Below are 7,602 nucleotides of genomic sequence, written 5' to 3'. Positions count from 1 at the left end.
ATGATTATATCGCAACCACATGAGATTTCATACTTATGATTTTGTTACCATTCTGATGTTATTGGAAATGCTTTTGATACTATTTCTATTTTATAAGAATGAATGAATGTTTTGGTTGATTTTAAAAAAAAAATTATCTAGTATTTTTTTTGTGATTTTACATTCCCATTTTCCACAAATAAATTTTTTAATTTTAGTTAAAGTAAAACACCATTTTCATAAAACCCAACTTAAGAAAACTTATTTATTCGAAATACAATTGTATGAAAACCGAAATAATATAAGTTAAATGCGGAACTCCAATGTTGCTGATAAATGTGTACAGTCACATACTTGCCTTCCAACGATCATTGGAAGCACCAAAAGAGCATTAGTTACACAACTGTAAGCCAAAGCTGAGTGAGTTCCCCCAAAATATATACTACACACCACAATATACATACAATACATGCACACATGAGCCTTCAGTTTAACTGGACCACCTTACAAGGACTATAGTACACATTGTTGGGTTTTGAGCATTCTAACACTCCTAAGTGTACATGCAACCCTAAATACCTTGGATCTATGTTTTCTCTATTATACATGCAAATATGAATATTCCAAGGTATTACCCTATCTAGCATACAATCTTTTGATACTTGGGTAATATAACAAGTTAGAATACATACCGCTTGATGTAACTTGACTCCATGAAGCTCGAGAGCCTAGTGCCCCAAGTATGACACCTCATATGGTTCATACAACATCACCAACACATGGAATAACCATGAGAAGAAGACACTCATGCTCAAATAGGCTAGCCCTCATATATGTGTATCACTAGTGCCAATTTCTTGAGCTAAAGGGGTCCTTATATAGTGTGCACATTAGGGTTACACCTTGTAACCCATGACTTTACCCATTCCTTATGCTCCATGGGCTTTAACCTCCATGGAGTATCCATGGATCACCACATGGGTTAAACCCAACATAAGGAATCATGGATCATAAGCCCACATATATAAGAATGAATGATTTACACAATCAATCCCCATATATTTAATTAGTCTCTTTTTGATCACTAAATTAAGTCCAAATTAATCCTTGATCAATACTAATTAAATAACATGATTTCATATTAATATATTAGAACTTATAATATATTAATATGTCACAAATGTCCTCTCCTCACAAACGGTCTATCCAAATGTTCCGATGCCATGCAACCCAAATGGACCATGTCGAGTCGGGTCAAGTACATACCAATTAAAGTTATGGACTTAGACACTAATCCAACAGTCTCCCACTTGGATAAGTCTAAAACTATTATTGCGTATGACTTCAAAAACCAACTGGCAATCGTAGCTCTCAAAAGCCGCTGTCGAACTCTGACCTTGTCGATGAACTCTGACCTTTGTCAATGGCTTGTCTATTAGATAAGGGATCATATATTCCCCCATTCTATATATCATATGGACTGATACATGGATTATAAATCATTCCCTCTGTCCATTTGTTGTTTCCCGATTTTCGATTTATGACGACCGACTAATTGAACAAATCAAATCAGTCCTGGCTTGGCCAAGCACTTCAGGGTGTCATCACTAAATCATCGAGGGGCCCACAGATATCGCTTTTATCCCGATGGTAAAGGAATGGATAAACTTCGACTCATGTGGCTTGTTCTACTACTTGTTGAATCATACACAAAGGAGCGTTTTATAACATCGAGTTACCAATGCCTTTTCGTGCAATCAATGTATAACCAACTCATAGTAACAACTCATATCTCTAGGTTTGAAGAATATAAGATATTATTGTCTCATGATCACTCGTGATAAAATCCATGAAGTGATTCCAATGACCGTGGGTTGAATCCAATACTCAGAACTTATGAGCACTCATGAGTGTTGTAGCACCACTTTGTCCAACATCTTAGACCTCTACGAGCCAACCCATGACAGTCTTGATTCATATCTACTTCCAACATATGACCGACTGTGGATGGTTTGAATAACTTAGTCATTCAGGAAGAACGACCTAGTTATTCTGGAAGTCAAAACATGCAAAGTGAAACACAAGAATAATCGAATCCAATATGGTCTCAGAACTTATGAATATAAATAAAACACCTTTTATTTATCACCATACTGATTACCCATCATTCATTGCATACTGTTTCAAACTATCAACTTCATACTTGAATTGAAACAATTGTTGTCCCATGCTCCGAGCATGTACACTATGATTTCTAAACACTAGTCATGCCATACACCAAGTATGCACACTATGTTTTTCTAAACACTAGTCATGCCATACACCAAGTATGCACACTATGTTTTTCTATGATATTTACTTTGTGAAATAGATCGATTGAACATAATTCCAATGATACTCATTTCACAATCCCAAATCCTTACCGCAAATGCAAGAATTCCAAATTCCTACCATTTACCTAAATCTGTTAGATTATAAACTTATATGCATTGGTCCTCTTGTAATGATTATGTACAAAGTCACAAAGACTTGTCAACATACATTACAGAATATTCCAATGGAGATAAACTCCACGGAAACGAAGTCTCATATTCAAAGTTCATTGCCTTTAAACATTCTTCTTGCATTAAGTTTCCTAATCTTACACAGATTTAATGAATAACTTCCACCTATGGGAACATTTCCATATTCCCCTTTTGACTATTACTCATGAACAAGAGTTGCCTCTTTTCAGAATATGTCAATATGGTCCTTCCAAATTAACACTATACTTTCAACTGTCCCTGAGCAACCAATCTTTGGTAAACCTTAGATTGTCCTCGACAATTGCTTAATCAAATTAGTCATATCTACTTCGAGTACTTTTTTCCTCTTAATGCTCTGGGCATTCGGAAAAAAAATTTAGAACAGATGAATACTATAGCACATGCAATCGATCCTATATCCGAAGCATATGAGACACGATTCATAAAGACATGATAATAGACCAGTCTTTTGCTATAATATTTCTATTTCTATTTGCCAAGTTCTCATAATTCAGATTATAAAAAGGGATGCCGTAATCATAATCCACTACTAGAAAAACAGCCTTTTACGACGCTCATTGCGCGTCGTAAAAGGCTCAGACGACGCGCAAATGCGCGTCAAGGAAGGCCTTGTCATAAAGGGAAATGACGCGCTCTTGTGCGTCGTCTATACACACCGCGCATTTACGACGCGCAATTACGACACACGTTTACGACCCGCAATGCGTATCAAGGAAGTCCCTGTCATAAAGGAAGACGACACATATTCGCGTGTCGTAACCTTACGACGCGCGTGTTAATGACACGCAATGCGTATCAAGGAAGCCCCTGTCAAGAAAGGCCATGTCATAAATGAAGATGACACACATTTTTGCGTATTGTAATTTTAAATGTTAAAAAAAACATTATTTATAGATTTACTAGTTTTCAAATTAAATTTGCATATAATGTCTCATAACAAAAAATAAAATACTATATACAAAAAATACTATCCATTGCATAAAATTTAATATCATACAAATAATCGATCCATGGAAAGATAAAACAAATCAATAGAAGTTGTTTTCTCCCTATACATGATTATTACATACTAAATAACAAACTTTATTTCATATTCATACATATGATTACATTATTCATTAAGAAAAACATATACCTACAGCTAGACTTGGAAGATCCATGATTGAATACGATTTCCAATGTAACTTCGATCCAAATGAGAAGTAAATACCTTATTGAGGCTCTCTTCAGCGGCTTTTCTTTCAGCAGGATTGGGACTAAGTTTTGTTTGTAGAACAACAGCTAGACTTGGAAGATCCATGTCAGTGTCTTTTGAATCAGAAGGATAACGATTTTGGTGTTCCAATTATTACCTGTAGAGACTTTCCAGCAGGAGAGAAGGAATACCCTAGCCTCCCCATGTGTCTAAGCTTCCCATTAAGATACACATAAGCAAAATTGGCTTGAAATAGTCCAACCTAAGTATTTGGTTTGATGTGTACCACTGCAAGGTGATGTCATTGGTCTTCATTAACATCTAACCCTGAAAAAGACAATGAAGATGAATTGCTGGTTGCAAGGGTTAATATTCCATCTTCTTGAAGACATATCTCTGCATAAAATGTGTCACCACCATCTGTTGCACCAACTGAGAACAACCATAGAACTTGTGGGCCCGTGGTACTTGTATTCCTTTTGGAAAATACGGTATTGGAAGATTCAACATCTTTTGGAAAATACGGTACTTTTCTCCAAAAGAAGCTCCACACAACCTGAGAAAAACAAATAGCAAAGATAAGATACAGATTGCTTCTAACAACTTTTAAAATATACAAACAGAGTTAATTACCATCAGATGTTAGGTTTTCTTGATTAAAAGGTCTAGCTGAAGCAAGCTCTTCGATAAGTTTCAGCAACTCCAACTGTAATTTTGGAGTAAAGAGCAACAATGAACGAATGAGGACCTTTAAAGCACCAACATTATATATCCGCTCTTTATCAGGAAGAAACAAGCCTGATTAAGTAATGATAGAAAAAGTAGCAGAAGAATTTTCATGAGCATTTGATGATGTGGCAGTTTCAGGTGTTGAAGCGATGGCTCAATCAGCCCTTTATCTCCCCAGCTGTTGTTACACGCAATTTCAACCATTTATATATGAAAAGGTAAAAAATAATGTTGGGTGAAACATGTGTTTTTTTTACTTAATGGACTTGATTCCATAAGAGCTATATATGAGTGTTTCTTTTTAACCAGATGCAGAAAAACAATAAAAAAATCACAAGAGGCCTTCCCATTAAGCCTTAACTTTTTATAAATCTGCCCTCATCCAATTTTTTTCTTTAATATATTTCATACATCATTTATCCAAACAACACAAAACTATGCAACATAGAGTTTACCTGGTTGGTGAGATCATCAGTTTCATCCTCAGCTTCATCATCATCAAGAACATCATCTATTGCATCTGACATCATTTCAGTCTGCACAAAAAAATAATCAGAATATTATGTTCCATTTTCCCTCACACCATGGAAGCAAGAATTGGACTAAATAAATGAATCCCAAGTGCTTCATCATCTATCGCATCTGACATCATTTCAGTCTACATGAAAAATAATGTTTTTTTTTTTAATTTTATATTTTATATTGTAAGGGCATGCACTATCTTACAATCATATCCATTTGTGCATATTGATTCTGTAACTCTTGCATCACTTTCATTTGCTTTGCAGGAGCCATTTCCTACAAACAACACATTCACATCATAAATTATTTATCAATATACAGAGTATTTATTTATTCTATCAAAATTTCAGAAAGATGTTGAGGAAAACAGAAAGACATTATATATATATATATATATATATATATATATATATATATATATATATATATATATATATGTTGCTGTATAACCAACCTTATTCATTGCTGCCATTGCCTTGGTAGCACCTTTCATCCCAACAGCCACAGAAGAGTGTGCAGCTAATGCCTGAGAGAAGTTAAAACCATAGAAAGTCAATCATATAGTATAATTTATTTATGACAAAAAAAACATGTTGCCATTTGAAAATTTACCTGTGTATGTGTTGCTATGCCCCTCATTTGAGCCCGACTACTTTGTAGGTTGGCTATTTGTTGTCTAATCCTCACCAATTGGCGTGCCAAAATCTTTGTTGCTGCCTGCACAAACCAGATGTTCATGCATAAAAATTTCATCTTCATATAATATACAATATTTCATCTTAATATTCTTATGCGTTGGTGTCAGTTCATATGGGCTCAAAAACAACCTGATTGGTATCGATTCACATGCAATATATATATATATATATATATATATATATATATATATATATATATATATATATATATATATATAACTTCATTAATCAACTCTAATTATCTAATTACTAAACAAATAATATTAATAATATGCTGATAACATTTTGAAGCTATCATTCACACTTCCAGTAGATGAAACAACATTTAAAGGCATTGCACTTGTGAACCTTTTCATCTTTCTAATGGCATTGGGATTTGTTCCCTCTTAAGTGACAAGAGTTCTTGCTTGAAGCCGAAATCATGGCAACCAAATCCTCACCAACTGTAGCTCTTGATCCATTACTTGGTGTTGATCCTGCAATCCTATCAATCATACTCACCACTGAACCAATGTCATTAGTAGAGGAACTCAATGCATTTGCTGAAATTGATTTCACCTGTCAACCAAAACTCCAATAAAACTTTTACTACTTAAATGGTGAAACAACTTTTTCCAATTTACAAACTTACCACTTTGAGTAATCTCTCAAGAGGCTATTCTGCAGCACTAGACTTCTCGGACCCAATCGAAGCCACAACACCGTTTCCATCTGTACTAGTAAACTCAGCAAGCAAAGGGGAAGCCGATATGACAGGTGTCCCAATAGAAATATTTTGACTAGTCAACACTGCCCCACTTAACTGCCCATGTCCATGTCCAATGTTTCCACCATTGGTCAAATATGACACACCAACACCACTCATTAACTCCCCTGGTAGAGGAGAAGCTCCAGGTGTCCAAGGTGAAGGAACAGTAAAAGATATATTTTTTTGTAAATAATGAACAAAACTCTATATAGTGAGATTTATAATGTTTATTTTATTGTTAAAGGTTGTTCTGTTACATTGAGCTAGCTTCGGTCTTTCGTCTTTCTAGTTAAACAAATAATACAAATTATTTTTTAAAAAAATAATTAAATTAAATTCAAATAGTAAAATGTATTAAAACAAATCATATGTGAAGATGCTATTTTTTAGAAACCTTACCCCTATTGTAGCATGTAGGTGGCTTTCAAAATAATAGAAGTGAACTAAAGGGCATAATGGTAATTTTAACATTTCAAAAGTGAATTGAAGGGGATTTAGAACATACTATATTAGTCAACCTGAAAAAACATAACAAAATTAACCCTAAAACATCAAATCAAATAAAAACCAAAAAGAGAACTATCACAAGACAAGCTCACACAACAGAACATTTTGAGGCTTCAAGTCTCGATGACATACTCCTGCAACTGTATGCATGTACGCAAGCCCCCTAAATATCTAAAACAAAACATTCACCATCTTCCACATCTATGATTCATACTCATTAAGGAACTTCAGCATCCATCAATATTCAATAATGAAACTAAAAGAATACCCTTTCAAGCAAACAAAAAAATGTAAGATATAGAAAAGGATACGATAAGCCGAAAAGGAGTTGATCATCTTTCAAAAATTTGCCACGACAGATTAAATGTTGCTGTTCAGATAATACACCAGTAACAGTAACAGAAGCAATCTGTTCCTTTAGTGCAGGAACAGGTACCTATAAGAATATAAGCAATCTCCACTTTTGAGAACCCAAAAGAAAAGAATGATAATTTTTTTTTTTATAAAACTCACAACGTATAAATATAAAATCCACTAAATCAATATCTAAATAACAAACTTATGGTAATTTACAACATTCTTTAAGGGTGGGGTTGAACCAGGTGGCGCCGTTTAATATGGTTGTCATCACCTCATCAGGTAGGCTCCAACTTGACCTTGTAATGAAGCAAAAGCATT

Source organism: Lactuca serriola, chromosome 6 (assembly GCF_051521515.1).
Source record: "Lactuca serriola cultivar US96UC23 chromosome 6, Lser_US96UC23_V15, whole genome shotgun sequence".
Lineage (NCBI taxonomy): Eukaryota > Viridiplantae > Streptophyta > Magnoliopsida > Asterales > Asteraceae > Lactuca > Lactuca serriola.
Note: the sequence above shows the minus strand (reverse complement) of the source record.